The sequence below is a fragment of the Zootoca vivipara genome, chromosome 12 (assembly GCF_963506605.1).
Source record: "Zootoca vivipara chromosome 12, rZooViv1.1, whole genome shotgun sequence".
In the NCBI taxonomy this organism is placed as follows: domain Eukaryota; kingdom Metazoa; phylum Chordata; class Lepidosauria; order Squamata; family Lacertidae; genus Zootoca; species Zootoca vivipara.
In genome coordinates this window covers 31365012-31387498 of record NC_083287.1, presented here as the reverse complement: position 1 = coordinate 31387498, position 22487 = coordinate 31365012, and the positions used below count along the sequence as shown (strand labels likewise).

Genomic DNA, 22487 nt, shown 5'->3' with positions numbered 1-22487 from the left:
GAGAGGCAAGCAGAAGTTCAGGTGGACACCAGAGGCGCAAGCAGCGTTCGAAAGCCTCAAGAGGGTGTTCGCCTCAGACCAGAACCTGTTCCACGTGGTTCAGGACGCGCCCCTACGCATTGAGACAGATGCTTCTGATAAGGCTGTGGGCGCCATTTTGTTGCAACTGGACGCCAACAGAGAGTGGAGACCCTGTGCCTTCTTCTCCAGGAAGTTGACCCAGCCCGAGCGAAACTACACAGTTTTCGATCGGGAACTTCTTGCGATCCACGCGGCGTTCCAGCACTGGAGGCACTTCCTGGTGGGCGCCAAGCACCCCATCCAGGTGTGCACAGACCACAAGAACCTGGAGTTCTGGAGAACTGCCAGGGTGCTCAACCAGCGGCAGATACGGTGGGCAGAGTTCTTCTCGAACTTCAACTTCTCCATACACTACATCCCGGGAGAGCAGAATGTCAGGGCGGATGCCCTCTCCCGCAAGCCAGAGTACATGGAGGAGGAGGCGCCACCAGCCCCGAGGCACATTTTCCCCCCGTCGGCATGGTCCTGCGGAGCAGCAGTGGTGAGCGAGGCAGAACTCACAGCACTGACGGCAGCGGATGACTTTGCCAACCGCATCTTCAGAGAACTGAGAGGGGGGAGGGAGCAGGCAAAAGACTTTGCAGAACGCAGAGGGCTGCTTTTCTACAAGGGTGCGCTGTACCTACCCACCACCCAGCTTCGACGTACGGTCCTCAAGCAGATGCACGACAACCCAACAGCGGGGCATTTTGGAAGGGACAAGACCACTCACCTAGTCATGAGACACTTCTGGTGGCCAGGGGTGAGGGAAGATGTTCGAGACTATGTAAGGGGCTGTAACACCTGCCAGCGGGCGAAGGTGGTCAGAGCAGCGCCGCCAGGGTTGCTGGAGCCCTTAGCCACGCCACACAGGCCGTGGGAAGTGGTGTCCATGGACTTCATCACAGATCTGCCTTCGTCCAGGGGTAAGACTGCAGTGTTGGTGGTGGTGGACCTCATGTCCAAAATGTGTCACTTTATACCGTGTGCCAGGGCAGTCTCGGCAGAAGAGACAGCCAAACTGTTTGTTGATCACGTTTTCAGACTGCATGGATTACCTTTAAGGGTTATTTCGGATCGTGGCCGCCAATTTGTTTCCAGGTTCTGGCGGCGGCTCATGAACCTCCTGCAGGTGGAGGTCAGCTTGTCAACGGCTAGACACCCGCAGACCAACGGACAAGCGGAGAGGGTCAACGCCATTCTGCAGCAGTACCTGAGATGCTACGTCAGCCAGCGGCAAACGGACTGGGTGGATCGCCTGCCACTAGCAGAATTTGCCTACAACAATGCAGTGCACGTCTCCACAGGGGTGTCGCCCTTTAAGGCCAATTACGGGCGCGACCTCAGATCTTTCCCAGAGAGGGAGGGGGAGGAGGAGGAGGAGGGCCCGCAGGCTGAGGATTGGGCAAAGGAACTGGAGACGGTGCACCAGCAGCTCAGAGAACACTTGGAGAGGGCCAAGGAAGCGTACAAAAAGGGGGCAGATCGCCACAGGCGACAAGGGGAGGTCATCAGGGTGGGGGACAAGGTGTGGTTGTCCTCGGAGGGCCTTCCCACCAGAGGGAGGTGCAAAAAGCTGGCACCCAAATGGCTGGGCCCCTTCACGGTCACGCAACAGGTCAACCCGGTGGCATACAGGCTGGCACTGCCAGAGGACATGAGGGTGCATCCAGTGTTTCATAGATCGCTGCTGTCGCCGTACAGGGAAAGCAGCAGGCTCCGAGACAGCGAACAAACCCCCGAGGGAGGGGGGGAGAGGGAAGGCAGGGAGCAACTCAATGAGGCCACGGCCATCCTGGATTCAAGGTGGGGGGTGGGGGGCCTGGAGTACCTCATGGCATGGGAGGATGCTCCACCGTCCCAGAATGAATGGGTCCCCGCCACTCAGATACAGGAGGAATTCTTGGTGGAAGAATTTCACGCCCTCTTTCCCCACAGACCCAAGCCCTGGCACATGGAAAGGGAGGGGGGGGGAGGAGGAGGCACGGGAGAACAGCTCACCATGGCGCTGGGAAGCGGAGTTTGAGGAACCAGAGGATGAGGTATGGGTGTCGCCAAGATCCACCCAGTCAGAGGAAGGAGCAGATTGGCAAAACATTTTTACCCCCACCAGCTCTGACGCCACGGACTTTTTGGGATTCCCGTCCTCCCAGGCGGAAGGGGGGGGCTCGCAGGACTGGGGGGAGGTGTTCACACCAACGGGCTCGGAGAGCACCGAGTTTTTAGGCTTCCAGTCGTCACCGACACCTGGGGGGGGGGCCTGGGGAGGGGTGAAGGAGAGCTTGGGAGGGGGGTGGATGTGAGGGACAGGGGATATCGCGAAGTCCCTCCCCTCCTGAGTTCAAGCCCGTCCCCGAGCAAAGGGGAAAGCAGGGAGAGTTCCGATTCCAGTGGGGAAGCAGGAAGTCGTGTCCGAGGCTCAGGCAAGGTAGAGGAGCCAAGGTCCCAGGTGGGACAGGAAGGGGCAAGCAAGGGGGGAAGACCCATCCCCCCAACTCCAGAATTACGCAGGAAGAGGAGGGGCAAGAGGATGGGTCTGCCAAAGCTTTTGTGTTGGAGAAAGACGCGCCAAAAGCCATTAGGAGGTTCTGAAACCGACTGACAACATCGCTCCGTGTAAATAGCAATGACTTGAGCACTGTAAATACGCAGCACCAATAAAAGAATAAAATGCAGAGCTGCGTAGCGTCGTTACTCTGAAGTAGTCCACTCCGGCCACTGTGACAGACCACAAAGGTCATCTAGTCACAAGCATTTGTACAAAGCTCATCTGTTTCCCCCCAGTTCATAACTGGTGCGTGAAGGCTGATTTTGCAGCATGCACGAGTGTTATTATCACATCTCTCCACCTGGAATTTTAGCATAATTAGCTTACTGACTATTGAAGGGACAGTGGATGCTCTGTAACACCATAGCTTGGACATTCCCTTGGTCTATCTGTTCACATAATCAAGGGTGCAGGATGTTCTAGCGACGTAGCAGGGGACAACTTAAGTAGGACACTTAAAGGAATAGGACTTGATGGAATGGTTTAGACAGGAAAGCAGTTACATCAGAGAAGATGTTTAGCATTGCTAAACCATCACTAAACTTCTTCATGTAATACTTGAGGAAGTAAATCATCATCACTCAAAAATCATTACATGGAAACAAACAGCATTAATCTCAGGACGGAAAACACTGCTAACTAGAAATTGGTGTGATATTTAATAGCGCCATCTGGTGACCCCTCCTCAGTATTACAAAGCAATGAATCATAATATGCTACGGTAAGTACCTTGTCTTGTGGCTAGTTCAGGGACCTTGGTAGCCATTGGGCTCAGATGCCTGTGTTGGGATGCCTGTGTTAACATTTAGCCTGTGGATGTTTAAATGTCCTTTGGAAGGCATCCACCCCCAGTGCTTCCTGCAGTAGTTTAAAAGCTGAGTCATGTATGTTATAGTGGTTGCACACAACTGCTAAATGTGGGGTAACATGAACATAGTGTTACCAAGGTTGTGCACCACCCCCAATCTCTGCCAAGTGGTAGCAGAGCTCCAGGGAGATCCAGGCACTTACCCTGGGTTCTTGTTTCCATTGGGAGTCAAGATGCCACAGAGACTTTCGTGTCTTTAAGAAATATGGTGTATTAATACATATTTACAACCTGGGTGCAGTTGGAGGAACTGCAGAGTTTACAGCATTTGCCTCTCAAGAGGATCTCGTCCTTCAGTATTGCATTCAGAAGCTCTCTATGCACCGTCTCTGTGCTTCTGCTCCAGTGTCAGGGACCAGCAGGACGCTGACGAATGTGGCTGGTACAGGAGAAATGGGACTAGAGTCTGATTTGGGAGAAGGAGTCAGAGATTTGTGGTGACCTGTACCAGGAGGCAACAGTCAGAGGCAGGGGGTGCTACAGAGCTGGAGGGTGGAGCACAGGATGGGTCAGAAAAAGAGGAGGAAGAGAAGCCAAGGACTGGGTGCTTCCTCACCCTCTCCTGCACCATTGCCTCCCAGAACCAGGAGGAGAGTGTTTATGCTGTTGATAGATAGGGCCATAATTATTACACTGTAGAATTTATTGCATGGTTATCTATAGGGTTTGAACTATTGACAGTTTTGTTGGTTATGGACCATTTGTCATGTTTTTAAATTGTTCTGGTTTTTGTTTAAGCTACCTTGAGACCTCTGGTATAAGATAACTGGGAAGTTAAATAAATAAATAAATAAATAAATAAATAAATTACTCACGTACATCCATAGCTAAACTGGATTTATTGAGATACGAAAATAGAAAAAATGATGTTGTTGTTTGATGGTCTGGCCATCAGGAGTGTCTGGTTTTAGAGATTTGTTAATGACTTGTTCCCCCTGCGTGTTCATATAGAATTAGTTTTTTACATGGAGCAAAAAATTCATAACTGTGTATTCATAAACAGCATCTTCCTCAGAAAATCACTAATAATGTAACATTTAAATCCTCAGGGTTGAAAAAGAAAAAAGTCACCAGCTATGTACATGCGACACAATTATACATAAATTAACCAGTAATTCAAAGCATGTTTGGAGAAAAATATATAAAGTCCCTGCAGCTAGGAGAATTATGTTATCTTCACCGCTCTTCTGAGATGACTAAGCTGTCACATTTCTTTGCTACACACTTTTATCTCAGCCTCGCAAGTGCCATGCTAATAAGTGGGCGAGTTCAGCAGCTAATATGGCACAGGCAGCTGGCATGAGAGTAAAGAAAAATGCTGTAAGCCATGAATACATTATATCACGCAACTATCATTACCAAATGGGAGTTCAGAGGGAGGTGGGTTGCCTCAGAGGGTACTGGAGTATACTTCAAACAGAGCCTGTTTTGGAATTATTCAAACATATTTTTTCCAAAAAAATTAATTGTATTTGATTTTTTTTTAATGATACATTATTTTAAATACATTTTAAAAATACATTATCTCAAGTGGGGCCTGCAAAAAAGTGTTAATGGTGAGAAGCACTCCCTGCTCAGGGTTCTATTTCCATCGCTACATTCTGCTCCAGGGGCAGTGAGGTGTAATAGTTAGAGTGTTGGACAAGGACCAGGGAGACCAGAGTTCGAATCCCTGCTCAGCCATAAAGCTCGGTGGGTGTAGGCGCTGACTCCTAGGGGATAAGGCGCCTCAAAGGTATTTTTTGAGGGGGGCTGGAGTGGGGAAGCTTGTAAGGAAGCATGGGGCAGATGAGCCTCCTCACATCTCTGCAGCCCAACTGGCATCCCAGAGCAAAAAGGGAAGGGGACAAAAAGAAACGAAGGGCATATGGCTGGCTGTCTCACTCATCCCCCCCCCCAACTCTGGCTGTTCCTTAAGTGGTACAAATCAGGAAGTCCATGCAGCTTCTTTCCCAGTACCAGCTCGCCACCGCCACCTCTGGCCTCTGTGCGCAATTGCAGCCACTTTTTCTGCACCTTTCTCTCAGCTCTGCAAAATAGTTTCCAGCCCCAGAAGGGCTCAGTGAAAGCACCCATGTAAAAACATTTTGCTTTCCGCAGATAAATCACAAGATATGGAAAGGGAAAAACAGGTGCCAGTACTGTGTACCATTGAGTACCGCCAGAAAAAAGCACTGATCTTCTCACTCAACTGATGTGTTAGTCTTTGGTCTCTTCTCGTGCATCCTTCAGCTTATACACATATTATTTTATTCACATGATGAGGGAGAAGACAACTTCATTCAGAGCATAAATTCTGATTCAGTGATATGTGTGTGTGTGAGAGAGAGAGAGGCAGAGAGAGAGAGAATATGAGGGAACACTGAACTGCAGGCCTGGCCCTGTTGTGAGGCACACAGAATCTCTTATCACAGAGCGTGAATTGGAAGAGATGGCCAAATGAATGCACCCCATGCTGCTTGCCTGAGTCCCTGTAACTGCCCAGCCGCTTCTGCCTGCCGCTGCCGCTGCACCAGCCCCTGCCATCTGCAGCCTCTTGCCCAGACACTCCACCTGCTGGGTATATTTCACAGTGATGCCAGCTGCCTGTTAGGACTGCAGGGAGCTTTCCTGATGAGTTTCTTTATCTCTCTCATTTTAAGTGCAGCAGCCACATCTGCTAAGTCTGCAAATGCTGCAAGGTTTTGCCAAAGCCTTGAGAGGTTTTACTGGCAGGTTTGGGGAAGTCTTGTGAGTCTTGGAGCAACTTCTGTATGCCGCAGTGGCATCTGTGGTAAGTAGCTGCTGGCAGTGTAGCAGGGCACAAGGTGGCAGAGTGTGTGGGGTGACACTGCTACTGCTCTGTCTCAGGTGGAGAAATGAACCTGCTGAACTGCAGTTGTGTTGGAAGTAGCCAGGTGTTATTTCCTACTTAGTTCACTGCAGGAAACTGGAAAATTGCAATACTGTGGAGATCACAAACTGATCTCCTTTGGGAGGCATTCATCAAATTCAGGGATGGTGAGAACACCAGCTAGAGTCTAAAGATGTGTATAACACAACATCAGGGCTGTGTTGGTTTTTGAATGCCCAACATGGTGGATTTCTACATATCTGGTAGAAATTGAAATTGAAATCAACTCATAATTTTTGGTTAAAGATTTCCTGAGCTATCCCTGCAATTTAAACTTGGTTTGATATTGTTTCAATTATGTTTGTATGCAGTCTTGGAAGGGCTTTGCATAAATAATTAAATAAAATTTGACAATATAATGTTTACACCACAGCCTTTCCTTTTAAATGACCCAGGAGGTCAAATAAAGAGCTGTTTGTGGGATAGAACCAGGGATGATGGGAATTATAATTCAAAAATATCTGAAGGTCCACAGCTTCCCTGTCCTGGCAACTAATTGGAAGATGGCTGATCCCCCTCTCTCCTTTTCCCACATCCTGGTATTAACCTTAAAGACATTGCTTCATAGAATCATAGAGTTGGAAGAGACCACAAGGGCCATCCAGTCCAACCCCCTGCCAAGCAGGAAACACCATCAAAGCATTCCTGACATATGGCTGTCAAGCCTCTGCTTAAAGACCTCCAAAGACGGAGACTCCACCACACTCCTTGGCAGCAAATTCCACTGTCGAACAGCTCTTACTGTCAGGAAGTTCTTCCTAATGTTTAGGTGGAATCTTCTTTCTTGTAGTTTGGATCCATTGCTCCGTGTCCGCTTCTCTGGAGCAGCAGAAAACAACCTTTTCCCCCCTCTATATGACATCCTTTTATATATTTGAACATGGCTATCATATCACCCCTTAACCTTCTCTTCTCCAGGCTAAACATACCCAGCTCCCTAAGCCGTTCCTCTTAAGGCATCGTTTCCAGGCCTTTGACCATTTTGGTTGCCCTCCTCTGGACACGTTCCAGCTTTTCAATATCCTTCTTGAACTGTGGTGCCCAGAACTGGACACAGTACTCCAGGTGAGGTCTACCCAGAGCAGAATACAGTGGTACTATTACTTACCTTGATCTAGATGCTATACTCCTATTGTTGCAGCCCAGAATTGCATCATTTCACTTTTCACAAACATTTGCATGCATATTTGTTTGTTTTTTAATGTCTTAATTGCTAAATTGCTATGAAGCACTACAGATACTCTGCTTGGACTCAAAATTGCTTTATTTAGATCCTGTTTTGCCTTATAGAAGTCGCAAATCTCCTTGAAGCACCCTGCACCAATTTTTCATGATTTGTCCAAATCCAACCAGTGCCAGATTTACGTATAAGCTAAACAAGCTATAGCTTAGGGCTCCACTCTCTTGGGGACCCCCAGAAATTTTAAAGGAAAAAAAACCCCTGGGTGTACATTTCCAAAATATAAGATAAAAAACAAATAAAATAAAACCTACATACATTTAGAGCTTAATAATTATTTCACTATTAATATACTTATTCTTAATTGTATTTAACTATTTACTTCTTAATTGTATTTCAGTTCAACAATTACTTTGATAAAATACATATTTTGTTATATGCAAATGGCTTTAGATACCTATTAGGGATTACAATATAGCATATACTGTATTCAACACAAAAAACAGCAACAATTTGTTGTTGACAAAGGACAGTTGGACATATAAAAGACTACCTTCAGTAGTTTAGGGCAGTGTTTCTCAACCAGTGTGCCTCCAGATGTTTTGGGACTACAACTCCCATCATTCCTGACCACTGGTCTTGCTAGCTAGGGATGATGGGAGTTGTAGTCCCAAAACATCTGGAGGCACACTGGTTGAGAAACACTGGTTTAGGGCCTCATCAAACCCAAATCCGGCCCTGAATCCAACACACAATTCTAGTTCAAAGTACTCCTCTGCAGTCTGTGAAGTGATGGGCTGATCACAGTATGAAGCCTTAAGTACTCATGTGCATGAATTTATGAGTGTGTCCTTGATAAGTAGGAACATTTGTAGCATATCTTACCAGGAATTTCCAAGCAACCAAACCAGTGATATTATCCCCTAAAATAATTTCTAGCTTATGTTCAGTAGTGGATTTTTATCTAATTGCAGATCACATATTTAATTATAGAGAGGGATCTGACAGGGGTTGATACTGCTCTTACCACTTCTCTCAGCTTTGAAATTATTATTATTTAAATCTTTGCATATTTTCAATGAGAGTTCACTTTTCCTCTTCTTTCTTCTGTTATCTACCACATTAATTTTTTTCCTAGGGCTGGAATATCAAGCGTGGCAACAATACTTTGCACCTAGTTTTGCATCACAGATTAATATCGCTAATCACAATCATGTCACTCCTGACTAATTGCCATCAAGGAAACATCCTTGACAAAGGATTGTGTCAAGTTATTTTCCTCTTAAAAAACGGGCTCATGGCAACTGAATAACACACCTGTTCCATTATTGATGTTTGTAACATTATTTACCTTTTAAAGTGTGGCCTAAATCTGTCTGCTGCAATTCAGAGCAAGGCAACCTGCCAATGAAAATGAGTTTGTTTACTTGGGTGTGTGTGTGTGTGTGTGTGTGTGTGTGTGTGTGTGTGTGAGAGAGAGAGAGAGAGAGAGAGAGAGAGAGAGAGAGAGAGAGAGAGAGAGGGAGGATTGCCACTGGGAGTGCAGAACAGAAGGGAAGCACATCCCAGCCTCCACTGTTGCCCTGGGGACCAAGGGTGTCCTGGGAGGCTGCACCTCCTGCCTCCCTGAAGGAGCAGAATGGGAAGGGGGAGAGAAGCAGCCTGGCCCATCCATTAGCCAAGAAGGAGCTTTGCTTCTCTTCTTCCTGCCAGAAAGAACACTCGTCTCAAGCTGCTAGACACCGTGGGACTGCAAAGCAGAAGTGACTTGTGGTGAAGTGAGTTGGCCTTCTAATACTAGTGTTGCTTCAGCAGGGCTGGCCCATCCACAAGGCAGACTGAGACAGGTGGCGGAATGCAAGGGACACCTCTGCAGGTGCCCACCACCTCACCATGGGAGAAGCAAGAAGTGGTGGTGGAGGCTTCTAGGTTCTGGCAAGATCTTGCGGAGGCCTTGTGTGCAGCCTTCCTGAGACCCCAGCAAAATCACACAAAGCCTCTGTGCGATTGGACACAGGGCTCTCACACAATCTTGCGTGGCTCTCGCGAGATCTCACAGGATCTTGGGAGCTGCAGCTGCGCAACCCCAGTAAGTGGGGTGGGGGTGGCACCCCAAGGGTGGGTGGTACCTTCCCATTTCAGCTCAGGTGGTGAAATGCAACAGGCCACCCTTGGCTTCAGTTTACCTGTCTGCACAGCAGCCCTGACACTGCTGCCACCCTGCCCTGCCCCACCCCAGGAAAGTAGCAACAATGCTGGTTTTTGGAAGTTGCCACATATGCTACCACTGAGCATCGCAGGCAACGGAAGGAAAGCCCACTCTGGCCCTATCCATCAGCCTGAGGACTAAAGGTTGTGCTGTGTGTGTTTGAAGGTTTCCTGGGTTTGGGGTATCATTTCAACCTGTTGCAAGCCACCTTGAGAATAATTCAGGAGCAGCTGGCATGGTGCTGTGTGCTCACCCCCTTGACGCTGGTGCTTACCAGGCAGGGCAGGACAGCAGCGAGGTCAGGGATGCACAACCACATCCGATGGAGGGCCAGATTGGCTGCCAGTATGCGGGCACATCCCTGAACTCAGCAATGCCCTGCCCTACCCTGATGGATGGCAGCAGTGCTACTGTCAGTCGAGGGGCAATGTGGTAAATCTCCAATTGGAAATCAATAAAGGAGCACTCCCCACCAAATGGGATTGGCATAGGGAGGCAGGAATAAATGGAGGTTGTAGCTTCAACTGGCTGCCTTCCATATTACCGGTATGTTTAACTATGTAGTATGAGAGAGAGTTAGTAGATGGTTAAAGAAGGCTCTAGTCCTCTTGCTGAGGGGCTTGGTGGGCGATTGCCGAAAGTCTTGGAGGGTCTGTTGTAGCAATTGTAAAGTACTGTGCTAGATGCAGACCTCATATCCTTCACAGTTCAAGCATATTTCCCTCCTCAAAGAATTCTGGGCATTGTAGCTAACTCCTCAGAATTACAGTTAACTTGCCACTGAGGTTTGGGGAGGTTTTGATAAGCCTTTGGGTGATCCCTTCATGCCATTGCCTTTGCCAGAGCTAGTGTGTTTCAGCAACTGCAAACACACACACACACACACACACACACACACACACACACACAAAATGAGTTCTGTGACAGTGGCACCTTGAAGAAGATCAGACTTTTCCATGGCATCTCTTTAGGTGGAGCAGAAATCAGACTTTGTCAGGTGCATGACTCTCTCTCCTCAGCTGGTAAATACTATCTGCCAACAACAGACGATAACACTTCACACTCCTTCTCAGATTCGTATGCCACGAAATCAATTTACCTCATAATAAATCTGTAGCTCTTTAACAAGGTGCCACAAAACTCTCGCACTTGCTTCTGTGCATGTTGGTTCCCTGCTGCCAACCATCTCCCCTCTCCCCCCCCCCGCCAATGAAATATTTGAGGGGGTCAGCCAGCCCCCCAAAGTTGAGGGACATTGTCATTCAAATGGTGCGTGTGCGCCATGTCATGCACCTGGGCTTACCTGCCCACCGGTCTTTTATTCAAGTTGGCACCCCTGCTCCCCTCGCCTTAGGCCCAAACAGGAACATAGGAAGCTGCTTTATACCTAAGCCAGACCTTAGTGCTGCCTACACGGACTGGCAGCAACTCTCCAGGGCTTCATACAGGGGGCATTCCCAGCCTTCTCTGCGATGCCTGGAGTTAGATCTGGGCCCTTCTGCACACCAAGCAGATGCTCTGAGCTGCCGCTCTTCCCCGCTGGCCTAGGGCGGAGTGTGTGGACGGCGAGAGTCTGCAGGGGGCGGGCCGGGGAGATGTCAGTGCCAGGGCCCAGGCTGGAGGGAAGCGGCGGCGGCGGCGGTTGCTGGGCGGAGCCAGCCAGGCCGGCGTGAGGCAGCACATTTCTCTCCGCGGCGGCGGCAGCAACAGCAACAGCACCGCCAGATCTCACGCCGCGAAGCAGCAGCAGCAGCTTCATCATCATCATCATCTCCCCGGGCAGCTGGAGCCGCCCGGGACGCAGCCTGCCTCTCCAGCATCTCGCCTTCCTCGGGGGAAGGCTGCACGTCCAGGCTAGGATTACCGTGCCAAGGTAAAATGCTGAGCGGGTGCGCGCGGGTCTCTGTGGGTGGTGATGCCAGGCGCTCTCCTGCCCTTCAAGCGACGGGGGGAAAGATGCAGCTAGATCCCACCCCCGTCCCCTCCCTCCGGGCTGCAGAAGACCTCTCGGCTTCTCCCGTGCAACCCGAGACTTCCCCTCCATCGGCAGGTCTGGGCTTCAATCTAGTTCCAGGAGCATCAGCTGGCAAGGGCTTGGTGGGCAGGAGTTATTAGAGTATTGCGGGGTTTATATTTTATTTTCTCTCTCGATAGGAGCAGATTGCAAAATATAGTAGTGTGAATTTTAATTCCCAGGGGCGCATCCAAGTCTTTAGGAGGCAAATATGTCACCCGAGGGTTGAGGCATCCTTAGGTGGGTCTTATTCTGCTGGGATGCAGCCTATACTGGCGGGAGGGACTCGGGACAAGATGGCTATTCTAATTCCCCCCGCGGGAAAAAGAGGATTTTATCGGATTTGTCACTGCTTTGAAACGTGCAGTGCCTCAGCTTCACAGCAAAAAGAAAAAAGAAGAAAAAAGCCTCCATATTTTTGTGCGTTTCCCAAAACCAAATACCTGCTGTGCTGCTGAGAGAGGAAAATGGAAGTGCTGCTATTTTGGGAACGCCTTGGTTTGGCTCGGTACTGAAGGGGTTAAAGCAACCAGGAAATTAAAATACTGTACACTGTATAGGCACTGGGTGGGGAGGGGGAGAGGGGAGAGAAAACACCCCCAAACAAGTCAGATGGGTGACCCACCAAGTAAGCAGGATGCAACAACAATAATATAATAAATTGATAATAAATTCCAAAGAAGATGTATCTGTGAGTGAGAGGCCATTTTTTCCATTAGCACGTTTCCCAGTGCAAGTCTATACATATCTACTTCTGATTCCTTCTCTTGGGAGTAAAACCCATTAAGTCCAATGGATTTTTCTTCCAGGGATAGCATTACAGCCTTGGTCATGGATAATGTTTTTAGCTTCTTAGAAGCACAAAGCTTTTAACTTAACAAGCTAACGTAAAATCCCATTTAACCATTAGAATCCTATTCAAATGTTTGTCTCTTGGATCATACATTCTAAGCTTGGAAAAGAGCAACGCTTTGTGTGTCTGCTTGGAAGTAAGCCCGAGTAGAATTTCCTCCCAAGGCCAACATGACACCTGTCTAGGATTCAAAAAATACAGTTAGGGTGATGGAGACCATTTGAGGCATTTAAATGTTATCCTGTGGCCTCCCCTTCCAGAAAAAAAAAAATATCTGGAAAGAACAGGACTTATGGCCTTTAGCATTTAATTTGGTGGGAAGAATTGAATTAGGTACATCTTGTCTAATCTCAGTAACCTCATGAGAGAAGAAACTGTATTCAGGAAAGTTCTCTTTTCTGTTAAGGCAGGGGTGGGAAACGTTGCTGAACTATAACTCCCATCACCCCATGACCATTGGCCATGCTGCCTGGGGCGGACAGGAGTCCAGCGATAGAGGGTCAGGCTAGCTCACCAATATTATGGACATAAAAATTCGACCCCTCAAGTCATGCAACTATCCTTCGTTTGCACAGTCATTCTTCTTACTGGCCTCACTGCACTGCTTTGACTACATGTCAGGATCCATATTGCATATACTTAGAGTTGCATAGCTATAGATCTATAGTAACATTAAAATATGCAGTTTTAATCCTGGTACTTTAAAATCTGCTACTCCTTTGATTCTGGGCTTGTGTGTATTTTATGGCTTATAGCAAGGATGAGAAACCTTTATTGGTTTGGGTGGGAGGCCGATTTGTATCTCCCCCCCTACCCCTGTGGGCCAACTTTAAGAGGTGGGTGGGACAATCCATCAGTCAATCATCTGGCATCAGAGTGACATCAAATGATTGACAGGTGTCAAAGCACAGTGTTTTCCAAATGGGCAACAACCAGCTGGGTGTCAGGCGCTTTGGAAATGCAGTGCAAGGGTTGTTGCAAGCTGTATAGTGCAAGCCACCCTGGTGCCTAATTGAGGGATGGGTTGGAAGTTTTATCTTTGAAAAAGTAGCAAACTCAGTCTCGAGGGTGGATCACTATGTAGCCAAAATGGCATGATCCACTTGCAAAAGGATCTGGCTTGCGGAAGTCCAAGGTTTGCAGAAGTACAAAATAAGCACACACAAAACAAAGGGGAAGAGCATTTGTTCTGCATGCAGAAGACCCAGGTTCAATCCCTGGCATTTCCAAGGTAGCACTGAGAGACAGCCTTGTCGGAAAGCCTGGAGAGCTGCTGCCAGCCAGAGTAGGCAATACTGAGCTAGATGAACCAATGGTCTGACTTGTTTCCTAACCCCTAAGGGGGGAGGCAGACACACAAAGTGGTCCATGATAGCAAAAGACTGACTTTTGGCAGTGATAAGAGCATGTGTGTGTGAGAGAGAGAATGGAATGGAGTATCCTGGACAAGGGCATGGCTGGCTGGAATCCTGAACAGGCGCACTCTACATTGTTTTGGTGTAGGTCTCATTTGTGTTATTCTAGTAGACCTCCTGGAAACATGGAAAGCCTCTGGATTTAGGGCAAATTTGGCTATTGATCCTCAAAGAGTGAAAGCAGGCCGGGGAAAGCTGTAGAGTAGAGCTCTGGCCCCCACTCTCTGGAGCTGGTTTTAGGTAGCAGTGGCCTTTACCTGGCCTTGGGGTACCAGAGGATCAGGTAACATTAATGCAAAGAGGCCATGCACATACCGTAGCAACACTCCCATCTAAGCCTTAAAACTGCTTGAGGGTTATGCAGTTGCATGTGGTTCCTGTGATAAACACTGGTTTATTTTGATCAACTAAAAGCTTTTTACGCTTGAGGACCTGATGAAACATGTGCCAGGAGTGCAGCAAAGCAGGATAAATTGGGCCAAATGCACAAGCATTGTGCTTGCTCATGCTAAGACCTAATGAGCCAGAAATCCTTGCTTGTTGTTATGTGCGTGCACTGCCATTGCCTTCTTTGAAACATAGAGGCAGCAACTGTATTCTTGGTTATAGAACTGTCCTTTAAGAACTAGTTAGGGCCAGTCTTGCAGGTTGATTACTGTTGTTCACATCCATCTGCCTCGGAAGACAATGGAGAAGTGCACCTTTGTGGTGGGGTCAAATTATTGGAAGGTTGCAGCACCTGCTGTGGCTGTGGAGACCAATGTGGGAGAGATGTTTTGTTGCAGCTGGGGCAGATGAAGGCGTCTGGCCGTGCTGCTACAGATGCACCATGGTTTCTTTTTTCTGTGCTCCGCCGAGCGGTCATTCCTCTGGTCACTGCTATGGATGCATGACCTGACTGTCTGTCTCTAGCCACTGTGGTCATCTGCAAAGGATTCCCGCATAATGGGGTTGCCAGCCTTCATGTTATGTTTGCAGACATCTTTATAAAAAGAGTTGGTCTGCCAATGGGTCTGGTGCCTGAAGCCAACTGCTTGTCCTTTAGGATCCTGCCATCTTCCATTCTGTGGATGTGACCAAGTCAGGTCGATTGCTGGGTGCCTAAAAGCAGTGCTGGGGAACCTGTGCCTCCCATATGCTGTTAGACTCCAACTCTCATCAGTCCCAGGCAGCATGTCCAATGGTCAGGAATAATGGGGAGGTACTGGGCTACATCCCAATTTGCATAAAATTTGCATTTATATGAGAATCTGGGAAATTAAGATAAGGAGTGGATCTGATCTCATCAGCATTGTGCCTTGCAGTGCATTCAGTTGCCCTACAAGCAAAGTTTTGTTTTAAAAACAATTATTTAAGTTTTAAAAAGGAGGGGAAGGAGTAGGAGTTGTGAGGCCGGCCACAAAATGCATGGGTCTCAAATCGTTCACCCCCACAACAAAACCCTGCAGTCAAGGCATCATTTGATAGTAGAAATTACAGTGTGATTATGCGAATTAGCCTGAGGAATCGCTTAATTTGGTTCCGCTTTGTCCTCTTCTCAATTAAAATTAAGAAAAACTAGACTGTCTCAAGCTGCATAAGTTACTTGAAAACGGAAAGTGGTCTTGAATATCTGATTAAACTAAAACGGTGGTGCTCTGTAGGTGAACAGTGCATAACCGTGGATCAAATAGTCAGCTGCATGACAAACCATGGCTGAGCATTCTGCTCCAGACACATGGGAATAGAAATAGGAATGGGGGTCACACACAAGTTGAAGGGTTGCAGCAGCTTGTTCCTGTACACACTTGTTGCACTAAACCATGGTTTAGCATGACATATTAGCATTACTATTTATTAAATTTATATAAAATATGTATTTATAAATTTATATATATTGTTAACTCAGCTGCTGTCTGCACGGGAAATGTTATGCAAGGAACATATTATGCAAGTCTCCTTTTCAGAAATCTCCTAAAGGTAAAGGGACCTCTGACCATTAGGTCCAGTCGTGACCGACTCTGGGGTTGCGGCACTCATCTTGTGTTATTGGCCGAGGGAGCCGGCGTATAGCTTCCAGGCCATGTGGCCAGCATGACAAAGCAGCTTCTGGAGAACCAGAGCAGCACACGGAAACGCCGTTTATCTTCCCGCTGTAGCGGTACCTATTTATCTACTTGCATTTTGATGTGCTTTCGAACTGCTAGGTTGGCAGGAGCTGGGACCGAGCAATGGGAGCTCACCCCGTCGCAGGGATTCGAACCACCGACCTTCTGATCAGCAAGCCCTAGGCTCAGTGGTTTAACCCACAGCAAGTCTCCATTTCAGAAATCTCCTACTCAGTAACAATTCCCTATTATGAATTGCATGCTGAGGCCTCAATAATTTTTTGCACATTTTACATCATAAAATCAATGGGATAGATCAGTTTCAGAAAACCATTATCTCCACTTGATGTGCTTGTCTTAGATAATAGTTGCTGGAACAATATTTAAAGTTCTGATTGCTCCTGCTAGTGACAATAATGACAGTGACTTCAACATGACAACAATTAATAAGTCTATGGTGCAAATTTAGGTTGTAATCCTGTGCACACTTGCTTTGGAGTGAGGCCCATTGAACATAGGCACTTACTGTACTTAAAAAGTTTGCTTTGTAAAGATCAGCAGTGTTCATACTGAATCCCAGCATGCCATCAGATCATAACTGCCAATTTTTCTTGTTACATGATGTTGCACATTTCCACTTCTACTTCTGTGTAATGTTGTTTCAGATCTTTCAGATAATATGTTGCTTAGTTCTGGAACCATAAAATGAATTTCCCTGAAGCATGAGAATATACCTTTCCATATGATCATCTCTGTAGCTAGAAAACATGGGAGGCTATCTTGATTAACCTGCAGAAGATTTGATGAACACACTATGGACTTTAATTGATCTGTACAATTTGGGTGATGGAACAATATTTAATCTCAGTTAGACTATTGCTAAATTTTGACGACATCACAACACTGTGTTGTGTATGTTCATTTCAGTTCCTGGACAGAGGAGGCTACAGAATCTTGAGATACAGTGTGTCCCTAAGTCAAGGCTGGTTGCTTGCTATAATTTCTACTTTCCCTTTTGCTGGGTCCAACTGTTGCTCTCATGCAGTTTTTTTATAGTTTTTTTTTGTTCTTAAGTCAGAAACTTCACAGTATAAAACCATAAACAGCAAACTGTTCCTCAGCAAAATAACATCATTTCCCCCCCCCCCCCTTGGTTACAATGACAATAGAATATACTTTTCCAGCCCCTTATTGCTGACACCAAGAACTGCAGATTATAATGAAGACCCCACAAGTACTGCCCTATAAATGAAACCCAATCTTCATAATGTCTGTTTATGACCTTGCTTGCTAAGAATATTTCCAGGGGCAGGGTCTTGAGATTTTTATATAGTGTAGGAAATAAAATTATCCCATACAGTGAAATACAATTCTGGTTTCACTAGCCGCATGATCACAAATATCTGATGAATCAGCTGCTTTGTTACTGTTGGTTTCTAACGCTTATTATACCAATAACAGTCTATGGACATCTCTACAGGACTTTCCCAGTTTTTTTTGATTACGAAAAGCCTAACTGCAGCCAACGTAAAGCATACAAGCTCTTTGGATCTTCCTTTTGTAATGTCTTCTTCAAACACAATAAGTAGTTTGGGAGTTTTCCTAATCATTTGTCCTACAATTCTAGATATTTATCATAGTACTGTACTCCATTCCAATACCGCTCTGCCTGTGGCCATTGCTCCCAAAAGTGTGCATCAGTTCCTCCCCCCCCCCACATCCTTTCCAACAATTTGGGGAGACAGACTTAGCTGTACATAGTTCCATCTGTGCAACATTTCCACAGCATTCTTCCAATTGTATGCTGACCACAGATCTCACTGGCTTTCTGCTGCTTTGGGGTTATTTCTTCTCCCAAATCCTTTCCCCAAATTATCTTGGTGCCCATTACTGTTTCCACTAACATCAAGCATATTCAATTTGCCGTTTGTTCTAAAACCTTTCTTGCCAACAGCCTAGTTTTAACACCCATGATCCTAAAACATGGAAATACATTCCACTTAAAGCAGTGTGACAAAGGTTCCATGTCATTTTTTGGGGTGGGGAGAGGAGCGGATTAGAATGCCAGTAGTCAGCTTTATGGGATATGGGTGGCGCTGTGGGTTAAACCACTGAGCCTAGGGCTTGCCGATCGGAAGGTCGGGGATTGGAACCCCCCGTGACAGGGTGAGCTCCCGTTGCTCGGTCCCAGCTCCTGCCAACCTAGCAGTTCGAAAGCACGTCAAAGTGCAAGTAGATAAATAGGTACCGCTACAGCGGGAAGGTAAATGGCGTTTCCGTGTGCTGCTCTGGTTCGCCAAAAGCAGCTTAGTCATGCTGGCCACATGACCCGGAAGCTGTACGCCGGCTCCCTCAGCCAGTAAAGCGAGATGAGCGCCACAACCCCAGAGTCGTTCGCGACTGGACTTAACGGTCAGGGGCCCTTTAGCTTTTTTAGTCAGCTTTATGCTTTCCTTTGCATCGTTTCCCCTATCTAACATTGTAACTGATTTTATTTAGATAGCATCCATTTAAAAACATATTTACAAGATATAACCTGAGAAGTACATGCAAGAAGGGGATGGGTTTTCCTAACTTCCACCTTCCTAGAATGTTTTCTGTGTCTCTGTTAACAAAGCCTGCATTGAACAGACAGACGATGCATTCAGTTTTCCCATAGTGGGCATGCATTGTACATTTAGGCCATCACTGCAGGGATCAATGAGGTTACCAGGTCAGTTGTTAACTGGGACAACTATGAAACTGTTATTGATTTTCTAAACTGCAACATCTGCAATTTTTGCATTGCCTAAACAAGGTAAAGAGAAAGATAGGTAGCATTATGAGTTGTGAATTACGGTATCTATGGAATCTTTATACACTAATAGCAAACTCATTTTTTGAGTCTGAATCCCTTTTCTGGTCAAAATGGCACTACCCAAACAGAAGAAGGAAGTAACAGGATTTTTGGGCGGTGGGGACGACGACCCCCTGCAGAGATATATAACATCCTTAGAAAAAACAAACGAAGAGAGTGCACTCTGCAATGGCCTATTGAGGACTGAATATGTCCAGAGGCATGGCATGCTTACTTTTGGTTGGGGGCAAGGAGGCTAATGGATTTCCATGGAGATAGTGAATAGAATGGAGTATACTGGAAAAGGGCATGGCATGCTGGCTGGAACCATGAACAGGGATATGGCACAGTGCAGCATTTTGTTGCAGGTCCCACTATGGCTGCATTCATAGAATTGTGGAATTGTAGAGTTGGAAGGTACCCTGAGGGTCATCTAGTCCAACCCCCTGCAATGCAGGAATCTTAACTAGATCATATATGACAGATGGCCATCTACAACCTCCTAAGGGAGTCTGCTTTACTATCGTACAGCTCTTACAAGTTCTTCCTGATGTTTAGTTGGAATCTCCTGTCCTGTAACTTGAATCCATTGGTTCAAATCCTCTCCTCCAGAGCAGGAGAAAACAAGCTTGCTCCATCATCCATGTGGCAGACCTTTAGATATTTGGCAATCACATCTCCTCTCAGTCTCCTGTTTTCCAGACTAAACATACCCAGCTCCTTCTGCTGTTCCTCATAAGGCTTAGTTTCCAGACCCTTGATCATCTTGGTTGCCCTCCTCTGCACTTGTTCCATCTTGTCAATATCCTTCTTAAACTGTGGCACCTGGAACTGGACATAGTACTCCAGGCATTTATTGCATTGGTTTAACTGGGTTTTTTGTTTTTAATTAAGAAACTTCACAGTATAAAACTATAGACAGCAAACTGTTCTTCAGCAAAATAGCATCACTTTTTTTTCTTTTGTTGCAATGACAACCAAATATACTTTTCCAGTCCCAATTTCTAACATTTCGGGACCTTCCAGCTATGAGCACTTGCTGTTCACTTTGTCTTGTCACCATGGAACATTTCTGAAAGTGTCACATCACAGCACCAATCCACTCCACCCCGAGTAAACATAACCATAAACCACTGAATTGCATCTTTTCCTTCACAGATGGCTCTTAGATGCACCATCAGTGGAAGGGTGAGGGAGGGAGTCGGGTTACCATATTTCTAGAAGTATAATTATTTTGCCCATTTCCCCCTTTCCCTGAACCTTCCCACTCCCCCAACTCTGCTCCAAAATGTACAAGTATGCTTCTGAATACCAGTTTCTGGGATCCACAAGTGGAGAGAGTGCTGTTATGCTCATGCCTGCTTGAGGACTTCTTATCAGATTGGCCACCATGAGATAAACTGAGGCTGCTGAAGAAGTGAGAAACCATCTTGGCTGTGATTCCTAGAAGACCTGCTCCTTGCCTCGCAGGCCTTTTCCCACCTGGCCTGGGAGGGCGGGGCCATAGCTGCCAAGTTTTCCCTTTTCTCGCGAGAAAGCCTATTCAGCATAAGGGAATTTCCCTTTAAAAAAGGGAGAACTTGGCAGCTATGGGCGGGGCCCGGACTGACTCCAGCTGCAAAAGCTGAGGATGCCAAACAGAGTCTTGGGCTGGGATATTGCTTAGGGGTTTTCGCCGGAGGGCAAAATGGTGGTTGTTAATTTTTTGCACCTTTATTTGGTATCTTATGATTTATGTGGAAATTGTTCAGTTTGGTTGTATACTTTTTGGTGTTTTGCTTATTGCTTAGGACTACTTTTGTTATGTTTGTAGTTAACATATCTTTTTTATCTGTTGTCTGTCACGCTGAGCCTGGTTTTAACTTAGGAAAGGCAGCATACAAATAAAATGATTGATTGATCAGGATGCTGGATTAGACTGGCCTTTGGTCAGATCTAGCCAGTTTCTTCATAAGTTCTTATAATGGGGGTTCCTCTGGAACAGCATGGGAGGTGGCATAGGCGAAAGGGGCTTGGCAAAAATCATCTCCCTTCCATTCACAGAAGCCACCACCGGATCAAAGACCCTTTCATGAATGGACGGCACACCCATTGGGCGCAACCCATTAGCTCTGCTGGGAGCTCATTAAAAAAACAAACACTATTAACATTTTAAAACTTTATGAACCAAATGATCCGAAATCCTTACAAACACTACAGCGTTTCAATGATGATGAAATGGCCTATTCTTCTATTTGGCAAATGCCCACAAATGCTGTGTGTCACCCTTTCAGTGTCTTCCGAGTTGTAGGAATCAACAATTGTGCTGACGAGACAGAATGGCATTGTGCAGAGGACAAAAAGGGTGATGTCACTGTGCATTTGTGCTGAGACGGCCTGTGGGAAAACTGTGCCATTCTTTCCCATCTATTCTCTGTCTATGGAGGAAGGCAGATCACATTACTAATGAGGAGGCGGAGGGAGGGAAGCGCAGAGTCTGGCTGATACTACATAGTAGATCTGTGTAAATACTCTAAAACCACAGACTGCATTCCAAGCAGCAACTTCATGCTGCCGTTTAGAATCACAGCCAATTGAGTAACCAAGGCTGAGTGCTCACCACACATTTAAAGCACATTACTTCCCACAATGAATCCTGGGAAGCGCAGTTTACCCTGCACAAAGCTATAATTCTCAGCACTCTTAACAAACTACAGTTTCCAGGATTCTTTGAGAGGTGGAGCCATGTGCTTTAAATGTACACAGCCTAAAACAAGGGTGGGGATCCTTTGTCAGCCTGTGGGTTACATTCCTTGTGGACTATCTTATGGGGCCCACATGCCACTGATGAGTCAGGCAGTGGATGTGACTCTTAGGTTCAGTAGGACCTCTTAGGTCCAGCCATGCAAAAGTCTGAGGTTCCTACCTGTACCTGTCTCCACCAGGCAAGCAAGTGGCGTTACAGTTCAACAACATATTCCAGACAGTCAAGAACTACACCTTCTCTTCTCTCTGTTTGCACATGTGCGCGCGCGCGCGCACACACACACACACACACTGGTGTCACTCTAGGCACTGTACCCCTAAAGCTATGAGACACTTGTGTCAGCACTGCGAGTGACAGAACCCAACTTCTTTATAAATATCTTCCTGCAAAGTTGCCTGCACACTTTAAAAAGTGTAGCAGCAGATCTCGTGCATGGAAGAAAGTGCATACTCTTCAAGTGTCCAATTCTCCATGGACAGTCCTGGAATTACAGAAGCCACCCCGGTTTCTGATGTGACCCTGGAATGTTCCAGTTTTCCTTTTTCTTCCTCTACACATCTCGGAGAACAAATGGTGCGAAAACGGAGTCCTGTTTATACTGAAAATAAAATACCTGCACGAAATGAAGGAAATGTTGAAGCTGGCATACAAAGCTCTTGCTATAATTTTGAAGGAAAATGTAACCAATCCACTTCAAGTTCTTTAATTGCAATGCTTCAGCAGCCAGCCACCTTTTAGGAAATACATGGAGTGTTTATTCCTTTATTGTAAATTGAGC

The 22487-nt window shown here is 46.6% G+C and overlaps 1 protein-coding gene across 2 annotated transcripts in view; it reads left to right on the top strand.

Annotated features, from left to right (window-relative positions):
* DYNC1I1 (dynein cytoplasmic 1 intermediate chain 1) overlaps positions 1 to 22487 on the top strand; it is a 238502-nt gene that overhangs the window by 31897 nt on the left and 184118 nt on the right. Inside the window, exon 1 of one of the 2 annotated variants that reach the window (XM_035129399.2) lies at positions 11058 to 11631. The exons of the other annotated variant lie outside the window; for it this stretch is intronic. The gene's annotated coding sequence lies outside the window, so the exon portion shown is untranslated. Of the gene's footprint in view, positions 1 to 11057; positions 11632 to 22487 lie in introns of those variants that run through there. 2 annotated transcript variants of the gene reach the window in all.